The 17,966-nt window shown below is 42.2% G+C and overlaps 1 protein-coding gene across 1 annotated transcript in view; it reads left to right on the top strand.

Annotated features, from left to right (window-relative positions):
* Positions 1 to 17,966, top strand: part of LOC126355884 (serine/threonine-protein phosphatase rdgC) — a 1,775,952-nt gene that overhangs the window by 259,234 nt on the left and 1,498,752 nt on the right. The gene's annotated exons all lie outside the window — the stretch shown is intronic.

Here is a 17,966-nt window from a genome sequence, read left to right on the forward strand (position 1 = left end):
GAACGAACGAACAGATCAAAACTTTGCGAAAATAAAGAAAGTAAACCTTTCACTCGAGTGAAGACTTGAACCAAGGACCTCTCGTTCCGCAGCTGCCTACGCTAACCACGGGACCACGGCGCTCCTGAGACCATTTTCTCGTTGATTTTGGCTATCTTGCGCATGGACTACTCAGTTTGTATATTTTGCTTATTTTTGTCATATTTCCACACAACTTCTTCCTGTTTTCTCGATTGATCTATGTTCAGTTTTTCAAGGCCTATCCACTGTGCCAACTTATAACTAAATCTGAGGGTAGTGGTATGGGGTGGTTCCCTTGTAAATACAGACTGTCGATGAAGCATTACTGTCATTCCAAAATACCAAAAGTTGAAAACTATTAGGCACAGAAAATCGTAATTTGTTGTAAAACGTCCCAATAGCTCACGGAAGGTTTTTGTCATGCCAGAGTTTGAATGTGTACCGCACTCGACGCTCTTAGAACGTCAAAGAGATATCAGAGTTCTGTTCATCTACGGGTTATAGCATCAACAGATTGACTGAGCCGTAGGGCAGCTATTTCACCGACTTCCGTTGTGTGCACGCGATCCTAGGAGTAACCGCACAATGGTGTGGCACTGGGAGAGTGCAGAAGCCATGCGATGGGACCATCACCTTTCAGGAAATACTTCTGTTGATCCATCATGGACAGGGGACATCAGCTGGTCTAGTAATTGTCAATATCAACGAACTTCGCGAACAGCCGTTTAACTAAGATGTTATTTTATACCGGCCGGGGTGGCCGAGCGGTTCTAGGCACTACAGTCCGGAACCGCACGACCGCTACGGTCGCGAGTTCGAATCCTGCCTCGGGCATGGATGTGTGTGATGTCCTTAGTTTAGTTAGGTTTAAGTAGTTCTAAGGTCTAGGGGACTGATGACCTCAGAAGTTAAGTCCCATAGTGCTCAGAGCCATTTGAACCATTTTGTTATTTTATTTTGTTTTGACTACCAGTTTCGCATTGCACTATGCCATCTTCAGGCCCCATATGGATCTCTCAAAATAAACGATCTTGTCATAGAGTGCCATATACTCCTGGATGTCGTATATTCAAATCTTTTCACAAGTGCTTCATTCCAAGTCTTGATAGCAACTCACTATCAAGCTACATATGAGGCCTGAAGATGGCTTAGTGGAATGCCGAAGCTGGTAGTCAAAACAATATAAAATAACATTTCAGCTACACGGCTGTTGGCGAATTTCAGGAAATGTCATTCAGCACATCCCGCATGTTTAAACTCAAATTTGGGGGCTGGAAGGTGACGGACGGCTGTAGCTCATCGATCTGTTGTAGTAGGAACTGTTCGAGCATCCCAAGGTAAACATTTCTCGTTACGGTTTTCTCTGAGAAGAAAAATGAGGCTGTGACCTTGTCGTGCGTTATGTCAAATCAAACGTTAAACTTCAAGCTACCACCGATGCCTTCCTGTGTTTTCTGTGGTGTTTTAGAAACCTGAACCCCAATTTTGTGGCGATTCGTTTGTACAGAAATGTTAAATATTACTTCATCTGGAAACAAGCACGTTTGCAGGTAGGTATTGCCAGCGTCTGTGGTGGTCGGTGGAGGACACGAGAATGCACACTGCAGAGGACAGTCATTTGGCTGAAGTGCTTCGTCATTTGCGCTTCGTACACAGAAATATGTAACTGAATACACGGTGATTCAGCTGCCTCTACTGATAGTTTTTATGCAACCTGCAGTGTCTTCAAATACGACATGCAACATTATCTTATACTGTCGCTCGCTATGTGCAAACTATTAGTCCTACAAAAAAGATGAGCAGCATTTTTTGTAGGAAATTCAGTGTGGTTAAATTTTGCACTGGGATAGTTTCCTCTTGAAGCCTGTGTTTTTGAATTTTTCTAGAGCATCCTAAAAAAGTTACCACCTTCAGTCAGTTTTTTCTGGAGTAGCTGGAAAATCGTGGCCTCCAGCGAAAGTGTATCTCAGTACAAAATTTAACTACATTAATTTTCTTACAAGAACGTCCTGTTCATTTTTCTGTAGGACTAATAGTTTGCATGTGGTGGACGAGGGAATAAGAAAACCTCGTGCGTGGCTTTTGAAGGCATTGCACGTTTCATGTAACCAGTCGGTATGGGCACCTTATCACCCTGTATGACACTTTGTGGACGCTTGATATTGCTTCCTGCAATCTGCGTGATGCACGACGAAATGACTTCTAGAGACTCGAGTTGTAACTTGCAGCTCTTAGAGACAAAGGAAGTTTTTCACACTGAAGGAGCTGTTTGACAGTGTTTCACTGAAGTTCTTGAGCCACAGAATTATTCTGAGAGAGGTAGCGCAGCGATTACCACAATGGAATTGCATTTGGGAGGACGACGGTTCCAATCCCTGTCCGAGCATCCAGATTTAGATTTTCCGTGATTCTCTAATTTGATGCGGGCAAATTCTGGGGTGGTTCCTTTGAAAGGGAAAGGCCGATTTCCTCCTCCGTCATTCAAACAATCATAGTTTCTGCTCCTTCTGTAATGACCTCGATGTCGCGAAACGTTAAACCTTGCTCTTCGTAACTCTACTTCATTATGGTGTTTTTGCTGGTGATTCGCAACCATACTGGTGTCTGTAATACAGCAGTACTGTTGTCACAGAACTGGATGACACATTACGCCTGCTCCTACTTTGTCGGCATTCCCCTGCAGATGCAGCTAACAACTTCTGGATGGTCCTTGGTACATGTGGGAGTGCTGCAACGCAACCCACACTTGCTCGACGGGATATAAGTTTGTTGAACGTGCAGAACAGTCCATTCGCCGAATATTATCTCGTTACAAAAATTCTTCCAGGTGTGCAGTTCGATGAGGTCGCGTGTTGTCGTCCATAACATTGCGGCGCGTGGGGAAGGAGTACATTGTCACAATAATGTTGAACGATGAGCGTACCGTGGTCAAGGTGTGAGGTGTCAGGCAAATCCAACACCTTCCATGAAAACCCTGACATGATAAGCAAATCCAGTAGTATGCCACATAGCTCCGAATAAATCCTGACATTAAATTAACCAAAGGAATACGATCAACGAGTGAGCAAATGGAATACCACAGACTAACACAAGAATGCCTAAATGCATGTCGTACGTTCCTACCGTGAGGCAGACGCAGTTCCGAGGGAAGAAACGAGGACAGAAGCAAAGAGCAGAACCGTGTTAAGCTAGAAGGCCCTACGATAAGGGACGGACTGGACACCCACGTCGCCAGCCAACCACCAGGACCATCCCCCAGCCCATGTTAAAAGATAGAGCCCTCCAGAAGAACAGTATAGATCTTACGATAACACTAAAAGGGCCACACCAGCCGCAAGTTTTAGCGTGAGACTTTTTCGCGTCTCTGTTACGTTGCAAACTTCAAAAACATTGCCCCAACACGAAAAGTATAACGTTTCTCATTGGATAGACAGAATTTTTGTGGGCGGAGCTTAAGGTTAACATTGAGACCCTGATTGGTCAGATGAAAACACAGCCAGATAGTTTTCTGTAAACCAGCTTTGGTAAATTGTAGTAAAAAGAAGTTAGGATAGAGTTGCTTCCGAGACGGCGAGGTGCATGGAGCTGTGTCACCCGCCGCCCCCTGACGAACACCGATAAGGTAATGAATGCACGCGATGCCGTATTTTTGAGTGCATAAAGCTTCACTCAGAACTGCAGAAGTTACATCACCTTTTTACGTTATACTAGTGTCGATCGTCAATTGAACCTCATGGTAAACACATTTGCTACGTAAGTTAAATCCTGAAACGAGATGATTTTTCTGTTATATAATTATTGAGAAACCACATCAGCCACTGTAATTTACGACAAGTTAGATAAGTAATCAAAGATAATTTAGGGTCACTGAAGACCATTTTGATAGTTTTCTCTTTTGTGAAACTTATAAATATTATAGATGTGATATGGCATAGGTCATCCTTCGATCCATTGTAGAACTTGGAAACACACTGAGGGAATATTCGTTCACGTTTTTGTTGAACACAGTTGGTTTTTATCATCCTGTATTAAAATATTTCCTTTGACCAAAAAAAAAAAAAAACAAACTGGTTCCAATGGCTCTGAGCACTATGGTACTTAACATCTGTGGTCATCAGTCCCCTAGAACCTAGATCTACTTAAACCTAACTAACCTAAGGACATCACACACTTCCATGCCCGAGGCAGGATTCGAACCTGCGACCCTAGCAGTCGCGCGGTTCCGAAATGAGCGCCTAGAACCGCTAGACCACCGCGGCCGGCTTTTATCAATAGTGCAATTTATAAACAATGTTTTGTGAGTGGAATAAAATTTCCAATGGTAAACTCAACTGATTTTTCGACGTTATTTTACCAGCTAACTAAAAATAGGAAAGCCTTGAACCCCTTCCACTAAATTTAGTTAGCATTAAGATTCTTTTACAGGGAGTGCAGTGGAGCTGACGCTGAGATCATTAAGTATTTGGTTATATCATCGCTAGTCTCACTGAACTCTACATGTCATGCGTGGTCTGACGTCTCCTTACCAGCAACAGGTCCCAGGGTCAAACTAGTCAATTCCCTAGAAAACACGCTCAGAGCGTCGTTGCGCGAAAGTGGTAGGGAGACACGACTTAGAACAAACAGACACCACGCAGAATGTTTGAAAGGGTTTGGAGATCAGTACGTCCGTACAAAATTGTGTGCCCAAACACCATAACAACTAGACCCTCCAAAACGAACATATTCGACACGGTTCCTGGGTGCATTACATACTTCCATCTCTCGCCATGTGACGGTACGTTCAGTATTGTCGAACGTGACGAGAAGACATTCAGCGAATGGACTGGCCTGCACGTTCCCTCGACCTAAATCCCGTCCAGCAAGTGTAGAACGCTTTGGGAAATCGTATTGCAGCACATCCACAAGGAGCAACCATCAGTTGTCAACTGCATTGGAGGAGGAATCGAACGCCGTACCACAAGAACTCCTTACCAACGTCGTGGTCATCATGGGGACACGTTGCAGAGCATTCACTTACGTCCGTGGTGATGGGACACCCTATTATGAACCGTGTTCTACCTTTCTTAACGTGCAGGCAATCATTATAAACCGCGGCAACTTCGGTATCAGTCTTCCTTCTTGTCGTCTCATTGCATATTCCTTTTAGTTACCTCCTGTACTAAAGTGTGGCAGCTCATTCTATGTAAGGTCCAAGTTTCATCCAGATGTGATACGTGATAGCGACACACCATGCGCCTTGAAGATTTGCACCAGTCTATTTGCTGGAGGTTCTTGGAACTCACGAACTCGAGGGGTGGGCCGATAGCCCTCTCGGATGTAAGAGGCAAGTCGTGTACTGTCGAGTGGAGAGACGGTGTTTAACACATCGACGGCGACCAACGGAGAACGCAACAGAGCCTCATGCCTGACGCTGTGTACCTGCCACCGGCCACAAATTCCACTCTGCTATAGTATATCTTTCGATGACGTGTTGATGAAACATGTACCGTGAAGTGACAAAAGTCATAGGATCCCTCCGGATATCGCGTCGGACCCCTTTTGCCCTGCGCAGTGCAGGAACTCGAAGCGGGATAGATTCAACAAGCCGTTGAAAGTCCCCTGCGATAATAATGAGTCATGCTGCGTCTATAGCTGTCCATAATTGCGAAAGTGTTGCCGGTATATGATTTTATGCAAGTAATTTTCCTTAAATTTTCGATGGCATTCATGTCGGGCGATCTGGGTAGCCAAATCATTTTCTCGAATTGTCTAGAATGTTCTTCGAACGAATCGCAAACATTTGTGATCCGATGACATGGCGTATCGTTGTTTCTCAATATGAACTCAATGAATGGCTGCAAATGGTTTCCGAATAGCCAAACATAAGTGTCCAGTCAGTTTTCGGTTCAGCAGGAGAAGAGGACGCAGGCCGTTACATGTAAACTCAGTTCACACCATTATGGAGCCACCAACAATTTGGACAGTGCCTTGTTGCCAACTTGGGTCCACAGCTTCCCGGTGTCTGCGCTACACTCGAACCCTACCATCAGCTGTTACCAACTGAAATCGGGACTCATCCGACCAGACCTCGGTTTTCCAGTCGTCTAGGATCCTACCGATATGGTCACGAGTGCAAGAAAATGCTGCAGGACGATCTCATGCTGTTAGCAAAGGCACTCGCGTCGGTTGTCTGCTGCCATGGCCCATTATTGCCAGATTTAGCCACGTTGGCCAAACAGATACGTTCGCCGTATCTCCCACACTGGTTTCTGTGGTTATTTCATGCAATGTTTCTTGTCTGTTAGCACTGATAAATCTACGCAAACGTAACGGCTCTCGGTCGTTAAGAAAAGGGGTCGGACACTGCGTTGTCCTTGGTGAGAGGTCATGCCTGAAATCTAGATTCTTGGCACACTGTTCACACTGTGGATCTCGGAATATTGAATTTACTAACGATTTGATTGTGTCATGCCTCCAGGATCATCTACCCTTCCGCATTCAAAGTCTGTTAATTCCCGTCGTGCGACCATAGTTATGTCGGAAACCTTTTCACATGGCTCGCCTGAGTACAAAGGACAGTTTCGCCCTTTCATACTTGTGTATGCTACACTACCGCCATCTATGCATATGCATATCGCTATCCCAAGACTTTTGTTACGTCAGTGCATAAATAAGGATGGAGTGAAATTATCTTAGTTTCCAAATTTTTGTTGTTGACGTATGGCCTGGCTTGTACCGTATCGGTGTGGCCTGGCAGTGCGGCAGCTAGCAGGTGCACTGTGTGAGCTACAGTGTGTAACATTTCTGAAAACATTCGTCACGAAGAGTCACAAACTTTGGAAGTTACTTGTCGACTACGATAAGCCTGTAAGAATTGGGAATTGTGTTACATGCGTGGACGTGGAGTTCTGATCAGTCATTTTCCGACATTTTAAAGTTTAGTGAGTGTGTGTTGGTGCCGAATCTTTTAATTCCCGAAGAGATTTCTGTTTTACATCAATAACAAAAAATCATTTAGATCAAATCTAAGGGAATAGCCGCGTAGTCTGACGCGTCTCGTCACAGTTCGCGCGGCTCCGCTCGTCAAGGTTCGAGTCATTCCTCGGGCATCGATGTGTGTGCGTTGTCCTTAGCGTAAATTAGTTTAAGTCACATTAAGTATTGTGTAAGGCTAAAGACCGATGACCTCAGCACTTTGGTCCCAGAGGAATCTCCCACAAATTTAAATTTTTTTCAAATCTAAGGTATTGTGTGTACTTTTCAGGCAGAATTAGGTATGACTCAACTTTGTGACAAGAGGCATTTGAGAAATTGAACGCTTGCAACGCGCCAATATTTTTGTTTACCATTTTGATGCCAGGATCTATGTAATTAAAAATGAATTACGCATGGTTGCACAAAGTTTAATTTATTGCATATAATACCTTTACAATTTGTATAGAAACCAGATGGCAGTTACAAGAGTCGAGGGACATGAAAGGGAAGCAGTCGTTGGGAAGGGAGTGAGACAGGGTTGTAGCCTCTCTCCGATGTTATTCAATCTGTGTATTGAGCAAGCAATAAAGGAAACGAAAGAAAAATTCGGAGTAGGTATTAAAATCCATGGAGAATAGATAAAAACTCTAAGGTTCACCAATGACATTGTAATTCTGTCAGAGACAGCAAAGGACTTGGAAGAGCAGTTGAACGGAAACGACAGTGTAGTTAAAGGAGAATATAAGATGAACATCAACACAAGCAAAACGAGGATAATGGAATGTAGTCGAGTTAACTCGGGTGATGCTGAGGGAATTAGATTAGGGAATGAGACACTTAAAGGAGTTTTGCTATTTGCATAGCAAAGTAACTGATGATGGTCGAAGTAGAAAGGATATAAAATGTAGACTGGTAATGGCAAGGAAAGCGTTTCTGCAGAAGAGAAATTTGTTAACATCGAGTTTAGATTTAAGTGTCAGGAAGTCATTTCTGAAAGTATTTGTATGGAGTGTAGCCATGTATGGAAGTGAAACATGGACGAAAAATAGTTCGGACATGAAGAGAATAGAAGCTTGTAAAATGTGGTGCTACAGAAGAATGCTGAAGATTAGATGGATAGATCACATAACTAATGAGGAGGTATTGAAAAGGATTGGGGAGAAAAGAAGTTTGTGGCACAACTTGACCAGAAGAAGGGATCGGTTGGTAGGACATGTTCTGAGGCATCAAGGGATCACAAATTTGGTATTGGAGGGCAGCGTGGAGGGTAAAAAACGTAGAGGAAGACCAAGAGATGAATACACTAAGCAGATTTAGAAGGATTTAGGCTGCAGTAAGTACTGGGAGATGAAGAGGCTTGCACAGGATAGGGTAGCATCGAGAACTGCATCAAACCAGTCTCAGGACTGAAGACAACAACAACAATACCTTATACTTTTATTTGTCAATATCTTGGCAACAGTTCGTTCTCTATTTTAGACAAAGCTAAACTTTACACTTGCTACTGAAGAACTCTGTCGTTTACCACTTGGTCTTTTAAATTGTTGGCTTCTGCCTATAATCTAAGGCCAATGGCCTGCTGCAGGCGTGGGCTATCGTTTTGGCTCCGATGCCACATTCTGTAAGCTCAGGTTAACAGACTGTTGCGCCTTTTAAAGTGGTTGCATTCATTGGTTAACGTTACATCTCGGAAAAGTCTTAAATTTTCAATAAATATAAATTAAATAAAACAGTGGCAGTTTTAATAAATTTCTTTATTGTGCTAATTTCATATCATCTGTAGGTGGAAGCAAATTTAATTCTGAAACCAATTTAATTAGACAAATGTATCGTATCACCATTTTCTACAACTTTTGTTAAATCAACAGTGAGGTAAATTGTTGAGACTCCCATCGCAGTCTACAAGTTAATGTCTGTTAAAAAAAAAAAAAAAAAATATTGGCTACAGGTCCACTTCTGTCACTCTTGCAGCTGTCACCACTCTTCGAGGGTAGTAAACGAGCTCTGAAATGTCCGTTTGGATTTCGTGGAGCGCCAAACTTTTTTTTTTTTGGGAAGGCCATTAATAAAATTAACTCTGAAGATTTTTAGTAGTTTAATACAATTTTCATATCGCAATAAGTGTGAAATGTAATCAGTCAAAATAGCATTGTTGTGGGATGCTCATATGAATTATTTGAACTTATAATAAATTAAAATAGTGAATACGATTGGTCAGTGAAGTATTCTACAAATCAACGGAAATGCACGGCTTCACTTCATACGATTTCATCACGTGGACGAACGCCACTGGTGCATTTATTACGCAAACGGTATTTTAGAATTCACTTGCACGTGCAACTACTTAATTACATCCGAATTTTATTCATAACACATCACATACTGTAGTACAAACAAATATACTCACAGGAAAAACTCACAAAACGAAAAAATAAATAGTGCAGAGTAATGAATTTCGAGACAACATTTGTATTTTTAATGTATTCAAATAATTAACCTTGCAAGAACACAGGTTAATGTAAGAGCTAGATAAGCCATTGAAAATGTGAAATGCTGGCTGGTACATCAACAACCGGTGTAGCCGCCAGAATGTTGAATGCTAGCATGCAAACGCACATGCATTGTGTTGTACAGGTAGCGAATGTCAGTTTGTGGAATGGAGTTCCGTGCCTATAGCATTTGGTCGATCAATACAGGGATGGTTAATGCTCTTTGTGCACGACGCTGGAGTGGTCATCCGATGATGTACATATGTGCTCGATTCGACACAGATCTACTGACCGAGCATGTTGGGTTACAACAGAGGTATTAGGGCGAGCGTTATCCTGTTGGAAAACATCACCTGGAATGCTCGTCATGAATAGCATCACAACAGGTCGAATCACCAGGCTGAAGAGCAAATTTGCAGGCAGGGTGCAAGGGATAAGCACGAGAGTGCTGCTGCTGTTATGCGAAATCGTACCCTGGACCGTAGCTCCCGATGTAAGTCCAGTGTGCGTAGCACGCAGACAGGTTGGTTGCAGACTCTCAACTAGCCTCCTTCTTACCAATACATGTTCATCATTGGCACTGAGGCAGAACAAGATTTCATCAGAAAACACAAAGGACCTTCTACCTGCCCTAGGTTGAGCTCTCGCTTGATACCACGGAAGTCGCAAACGGCGGTTGTATGGGGTCAGTGGAATAAAAGCTACAGGGCGTGTGCCTCGGACATGTCCTTGAAGAAGCCTATTTGTAACCGTTCGTTGCGTCACTGTCGTGGCAGCTGCTGCTCATTTTGCTACTCCAGATGCGTTACGATGTCCCAGAGCCATAAGCCAAACCTGTTCGTCTTCCCTCTCGGTAGTGATAGGTGGCCGTCCAGAGTCCGGACTTCTTGTGAACGTACATTTCCGTGGCACTACTTTAGCAAACATTCACAGTGGCTATAATCCTGCCAAGTCCTTCTCCAATATCGCAGAAGGAACATCCGTCTTCTCAAAGTCCTGTTACACGACCTTATCCAAACTCAGTAAGGTACTGACAACGGCGTGTTTGTCACCTTAAAGACGTTCTTGACTAACGTTTCTAAGTCAACCAAGTCTCACTGCAGTTACAGCGTGTATTTATAGCAACTCTGATTTGTATTCCCATAGAGAAGCTACTAGCACCAGTCTTCCGCAAATGGCACTTAATTCGAATAGACATCTTCCTTCAGTTGTGAAAACACGCCTATCAATTATGTCGCACAACTCCACCTTAGTGTTGCGTTTTTTTTCCCGGTCAGAGTTTTCAAAACTGAACTTACCTCGGTATACATCTGTAATTCTGCAAACAATGACGAAAACTGATGTGTGTGTCGTGAACAAAGGTATGAACATTGTCACTCTACAGTTACTCGAAACACTCAGGAGACTAATGCAAAATTTTGGAAATTTGTGGTAAGGTGTTATGGGACAAAACTGCTGAGGTCATCGGTCCCTAAGCTTACGCACTACTTAATCTAACTTAAACCAACTTATGCTAAGGACGACATACCCACCCATGCCCGAGGCAGCACTCGAACCTCCGACAGGGGAAGCCGCGCGGACCGTGACAAGACGCCACAGACCGCGCTGCTACCCCACGCGGCTGGATAAATGCACATGTCATAAATGTTTATAGCTTAGTGCACCTACCATCAATGGGCCACGAGAACAATTAAAGCTCTATAATTTTTCTTAAAAAAAGCAGTATGTTGCGCAATATTCTTTATTAACTTAAGAAAAACGAGTTTCGCCCGGATAGAGCATCATGAGGTTTTCTCATAGAGGAGGCGAGAGATATACGCATTGGGTCTGGGGCCATTGTGGTGTACGGCTGTGCTTACAGTTTGAACGCGAGGTCCTGTTTTACGCTGCTATACCTATCGTCACCTCTATGAGATAATTTGACGATGCCCTATCTGGGCGAAACGCGTTGTTCTTTAAACGATAAAGTATATTGTTGAACCTACGGCTGTTTTTTTTAAGTAGTAGCGATAGAAGATTGCTATACCACCACGCCAAGATGCAATGGAATAATTTTTAGTTAAACTTTTATTTATTAGCAAGGGCGTGACACTCGGCGTTATGGGTTTTTATACGAGATGGACTGAGGAGTCTAATTAAACCCAATAAATTAAATTTTTTTCCGTGGGAATTTGAATTTTGAGTCTCTTGTGTGACTTTTGACCTACTGACTTCGATATATTTTATATAAATGTAGGCTTCTGCCACCATTGTCAGTCAATAAACAAAAACATCTGAAGAAGTTCACTTACAACAGTGACCGAAACGTCGGTAGTTTCACATATTGACAACGCAGTCACAAACCCAGAAAAATTTTATTGACTGTTATCATTATTTTTTTTTTCTTTTACGTATGTTCCCGGCAGGTGTTGCTTTTCCTCAGCAGGAGGCGGTCTACTGACTGTTAGCGAGATGCGAGCACTGGACAGGAAAACGAACAACGCTCTTTCCAAGCCACTAACACCAACCGCAGTTCTTTAAGACTCGAACTCCCATGTATAAAACAGTTTCAGACATCTGATTACTTTACAAGTGACTGAATTAGTTAAATATTTGGAGGAATACAGTCTGGGTAATTTTCACCCTGTTGGGAAGAAGGTGCCGTATAACAACATTATTTGTCAAGTGCTTGCAATAGTGTATGAGGATACTGTTTGCAAAATGTGTTGCCTACAGAAATAGTAGTAAAGAAGTAACAAATTAAAACGTCATGGCTATAGCTGAAATGATGTTCCATGAAAAGCAAAACGTAGTAAGTGATAAACCTTTTTCCTTTCATTATTTTGTAAGGGGTGTTAACGAGAAAAAGTTATTAAAAGATTTGGTCATGTGTAAAGTTTGTTGGAAATTTTTAAATGCTCTAATTGTGAAATAATGGATGAATATAAGCTGGGTAATTTGCGCACTGAGTAATTTTCGATTCAATGCATATATAGAGCTTCAAATGCATACTGTTTCTACCTTTTGCACCTCTGTCAATATGAGACTGTACCTGTTAATGAGTACATTATGAAAGCATTTTAAGTTTTTAAATTCGGTCAATAAATATATGGAATAGTGAAGATCAAATTCTTCTTGCACTTAGCAGTAGGGATGCGGTTATTGCTGAAACAACTGGTTTTAGGATGTATCTTTTTTTCTACCCTTGTTTAAGTTGACTGTTCAAACCGCTCAAAATGACTAGTTTCTGAAATAACCGAGTGGAGGTTTTTATTCCTATTATTTCCTGTAAGAAAAAGATTGAAAGATTCTGACTCACTTAGTTTCAAGACATAGAGAATCAAAATATCAAATTGTATAAGCAAATAAAAGAAATAGTCCAACGTTCCCTGTTGTTCTCGATATGTGATAAGTTGTTAAATACTACAAAGAATTACCACTATTCTCCAATAAATTGTAATTTTTTTGAAACTCTCATCTAAAAGCATGTTGTAATCAGGAACCGTACCACTACTTGGCCATTACGAACAGTAAATGCCAAAGGGTGAAAACTAAGGTTGAAGGACTTTTTTTCGTGTTAATATGTCCGTTTTGAAGGGCTACAATCAGATGAAGGCCTATGAAATAGTTCAGAACGCATCGTGTAGACACAGCAGCTGATCAGTTACTTTCAGTTTTTATTATATACCACGAACGAACTGTTTCTAATTTTTAATTTATTACTGTTTCTATAATTTACGTGCTCTTTTGTTATTTCATGGAAATCGATGACAAATCTTCAATCTTTTAAATCAAGTAAAGCATTGTGCTTCGCTGCAGCTTCACTTCGTAAAAATATTTCCTGACTAGAGTTGGTGACGTTCTGCAACACAACGGATGTCTGGCAACGACAGCAAGGAACTGCCGTACAGACCAGGGAGGGGTAACTCTTACACATCGCACGTACACGCGTACGTCAAATCACGATACACGTAAACAGGGACTTTATTACCTCACCAATGCTGTACCAATTCGGATGCCGAATGTTTGATGTTCGTTCCTGTCGGTATTGTTATTAAAACAGCACTAATCACTTCCCCATTTTCTTTAATAACGCAATATTTCAAACGAATAAAAATTACCCCTTTTTATTAAAAACGGTTTATTTAAAAATGAAAGATTGTAGAACAGCTGCTACGGCTAGCTGTTATTCTGTTTTTATTTACTCGGTTATTTCTAAGAAATAAGACACCTGTTATAACCGATAATAAAAAAGTACCTAAAAGTACCGGGTTCAAAAATGGTTCAAATGGCTCTGAGCACTATGGGACTTAATATCTGTGGTCATCAGTTCCCTAGAACTTAGAACTACTTAAACCTAACTAACCTAAGGACATCACACACATCCATGCCCGAGGCAGGATTCGAACTTGCGAGCGTAGCAGTCCCGCGGCTCCGGACTGAGCGCCTAGAACCGCTAGACCACCGCGGCCGGCAAAAGTACCGGGTATTCGGAACTATAATATCGGTATCGTTTTTAACCGGTAGGTTTTTCCCATCCCTAACTGGAATCCGTTACCTAGACAACCTGGAAGTGAAAGTGGGTGATCGCTTTTACTGTTGAGATATATAGATGCAGCGAGTTAACGACAGGGAAAAGAGGAAAGGAAACGCCGTGACCGGGCCCTGAAGACTGTGCAATACTTCATCGACCGCCGTGTTATCCTTGACAGTCATCATCGGATGCGTTCTGGAAGACCACGGGATAAGTACACAGTACTAGCTGCCGTTGTCGACGTTTCGACCTTGGAGCCACTACCCTTGTCAGACAGTTCCTCAGTTAGCATCACGTGGCTAAGTGCACCCCAGATCATTCCTCTCACCAAGAAAAAAAGTCCGTGGGGGTACTGGGAATCGATCACAGGTCTCTTGCCTGGAAATCAACAGTGCTGACTGTTGTGGTTGGCAGGAGAGCCAACCGTGTTAGTAAAGGACGCCGAAATGCACGCGTTTTAGCTCACGCAGGCTGGCGTGAGGTCTGGAGCATGACAAGGGAATTAGAACTGAGATAAAAGGATGTAGCTGGTGGAATACTTAACTTTAATCCATTAATGGAGAACGTCGCTCTTCATGGTACATGATTCACAACATCAGTAGTACGGATACTGGCGCCTTGCCAGGTCGTAGCAAATAACGTAGCTGAAGGCTATGCTAACTATCGTCTCGGCAAATGAGAGCGTAGAAGTTAGTGAGCCATCGCTAGCAAAGTCGGTTGGGGCGAGTGCTAGGAAGTCTCTCTAGACCTGCCGTGTGGCGGCGCTCGGTCTGCAATCACTGATAGTGGCGACACGCGGGTCCGACGTATACTACCGGACCGCGGCCGATTTAAAGGCTACCACCTAGCAAGTGTGGTGTCTGGCGGTGACACCACACTGACCACTCAGCTACCGATACATTCAGAGGCAGTGATTTAATAATTTGTTTACGAAAACTGGCAAGTTAAATCATGTCTCGGAAGTTAAATCGAGGTTGACGACCCTTGATTGTATTGTCCTGCAAGTGTTGCAGTGCAGAAAATTGACACGAATTGGCCAATAAATGTTTTCTACTTGAAGCAATTTGTGTCGCGCGCCTGAGAGACTTTTGTCGCGTAAAATCCGGGAACGAAGAAACGTTTCGCACTAAACGTAAAATATGGAGGTAAAAGATTGATCTCCGTAAGGATTTTTGGAAGCGATGTTTTGAATGGCTGCTGAAAAGATGGACCGTTGTCATACTTGCACAAGCAATCTCTAGCAGTTGCCATTTAGATATCTTTTCATTCACGAAACATTTAGTTACACTTTCAGGATTATCAAACATTGTTGCGTTTGACCCTGTTATTTTACAACAAGCCAATGATGACGGTCTTCTCGTCATGTCGCTGACAAACGAACATTGTATGCACAAAAATACTGTCGCAAAAGTACTACAGCAAACAGTAACTTCGACAAAGATGGAATTGACATCGAAGTTCTTGGTTGGTTGGTTAATTCGGGGGGAGTGAACAAAACAGCGAGGTCCTCGGTCCTGTCGGATTAGGGAACGATGGGGAAGGAAGTCGGCCGTGCCCTTTCAAGGGAACCATGCAGGCATTTGTCTGAAGTCATTTAGGGAAATCACGGAAAACCTAAATCAGGATGGCCGGACGTGGGTTTGAGCCGTCGTTCTCCCGAATGCGAATCCCGTGGGCTAACCACTGCGGTTTTGAAGTTCTTAATGGGTGTGGTAAAGTACGACCAACATAGAAATCCTCAACTCCAGTCATTTTTTTCCGGAGCCATTGGAGTATCAGATCGGTAAGTGCATGTTTAGAACGAACAAGTACCTCGTGAACACGTGAGTGTCCTACATCCGAATCTACATCTAAATCGATACTCCACACAATCAATATGTACAGGATCAACTTAGAGATGTATCGCACGTAGAGGGGCACGCTCTAAAACTCCGTAATACTTCATTTAAAAAACAACATACAATTATGAATTTTTGAACAGCATTAACCTTTAATTAATACAATTGGACCAAAGCATCATTTACAATTTGTTATACATTTTTCTACTATTATAAACATAAACGACCAAGTACTGTTCCAAATGTTCGTTAGTAAAATTGGGTCTCTGATCACTTAAAACATTTTTATAAGCAGAGAAGGACCGTTTTACATCAACTAAGATAACTGGGCAGTATTTGAATTTGGGTGCTAGGTTGCCACTTACTGTGTCTGGTAAAAGTTCACCCATCGAATTAATAAAACTATCAATTTGGCACAAGAGTTCAGAGCCTGGGTTATTGTTTAAAATATTTTCAAACTTTTCTTTAAATTTTCTTGGCAATATCTCCAGCAATAGGGAGTTCCCTAAAATAATTTTATTGATTAACTGAACAGATTCATTCAACGCCAAACCTTGAGTTTCAAGCTTTTTAATACTTGCAGGTACATGGGAAATATGAGTGCTAATCACAGCACTCTCTTTTTTAATACCGGAATCATTAAAAGCTTCCTTGCACTGGCAAACTGCCAAAGCCTGCACTATCGAAGTCGTTTACCACCCCTCTAATGGCCTCGAAATGTTTATTGCAAAACAACCCAGCTTCAACCCACGTACCCCAACGAGCTACCGCTGGTTCGGGAGGTAAAGGGGCATTTGGTCGTTTTCCTTTGTAGGTCTTGAGCCAAGCACGCGCCTTTAGAAGCACTTCCACTTTGTATGAAATCTGTTTATTTACATTCACAAACGTGGAACGTACTACTTCAGCAAGACCATGTACTCCATGAGAAAAACACGTCTCATGAATTAAACTTTGATAAAATACCCGGAGGACTTTTCCTGCCTTGATCATATAGGGAGCAGCATCTGAAATAAACTCAATCACTCTTCCATCTGCAGAATATTCTGGAAATATTTTTCTAACACCCTCTTTCATAAATCTGGTGATCATAGAATGATATACTTTTTCAATTTCTTTGCAGGCCGCTGAGTAGGAAGACGAAGGCTCTTCTTTTAAAGCACTGTCGATTAAATTTGCAATGTAACGACCACAAATGTCCGTAATTTCGTCTACTGAAATCCAGGTAATGCTGTCCTTGAGTTCACTGCGTATTCGTTCCAGAACATTTACGTAAATTGTCGGTATGTAATTTTTACGCAATGTTGATTCATGTGGAATATTTTGATTTAGGAAATATTTGCGCAGGAAGCATTTGAGGATAGGATTTGTAACTTTGTAAAGAGGAGTATTGCTTGCAATGAATGCTTCACATAGATCCAAGTTAATCCGACTTTTTTTTGTTACCTTTGGTTAAATCCCTGCTACTGCAACCTCCTGTTGTCAGAAGTTCTTATTGTGGTCCTTTCTTCTGCATTCCTGCAACAGGAAGACTTGTATTGAACTTTTTTTTTTTTGCGCGAAACGTTTCTCTCGCATACTGGACAATATAAAACAATTGTCATATGTAAATGTTAGAGGATGGTCAGCTATCTACAAAACGACATTCCTTCTTTTCGGGCGGCATGGTGCACAACACGTTACACACTATGCGTACTAAACACGTTCAATTGTGTAAAAGTAAATAGAAAGCTAAACTGAAACAATGGACGTGCGACTAAGGGCTTGCGTGGTTTAATTTAATTGTTGCTGACGCGAAAGGTACGCAAATGCATATAACCCGGTCTCTAATTATTACTATGCTGTCCATAGTCAAACGACGGTATGTCTGTAGGAGCCTCCTGCGTGAGCGACTTCTTGAACGTGAAATTTAAAACTTCGGCTTTCGTTTTGCCATCTTCAACTGCCACACCAGACTGGTCAATAAGTGACGGGATGGAAGCCTTAAACCCACTTAACGATTTTACGTAGGACCTTTGTCAGAGTTGCAAAAGAAATCTCAAGCAATTTGCAGTTAGATACCGGTTTATTCACCTAACATTTAGGTACCCTTTCAGAATTGTCAGACATTGTTGCGTTTAATGCTGTGTATTTATGTTTTTGATGCTACCA

Source organism: Schistocerca gregaria, chromosome 3 (genome assembly GCF_023897955.1).
Source record: "Schistocerca gregaria isolate iqSchGreg1 chromosome 3, iqSchGreg1.2, whole genome shotgun sequence".
Lineage (NCBI taxonomy): Eukaryota > Metazoa > Arthropoda > Insecta > Orthoptera > Acrididae > Schistocerca > Schistocerca gregaria.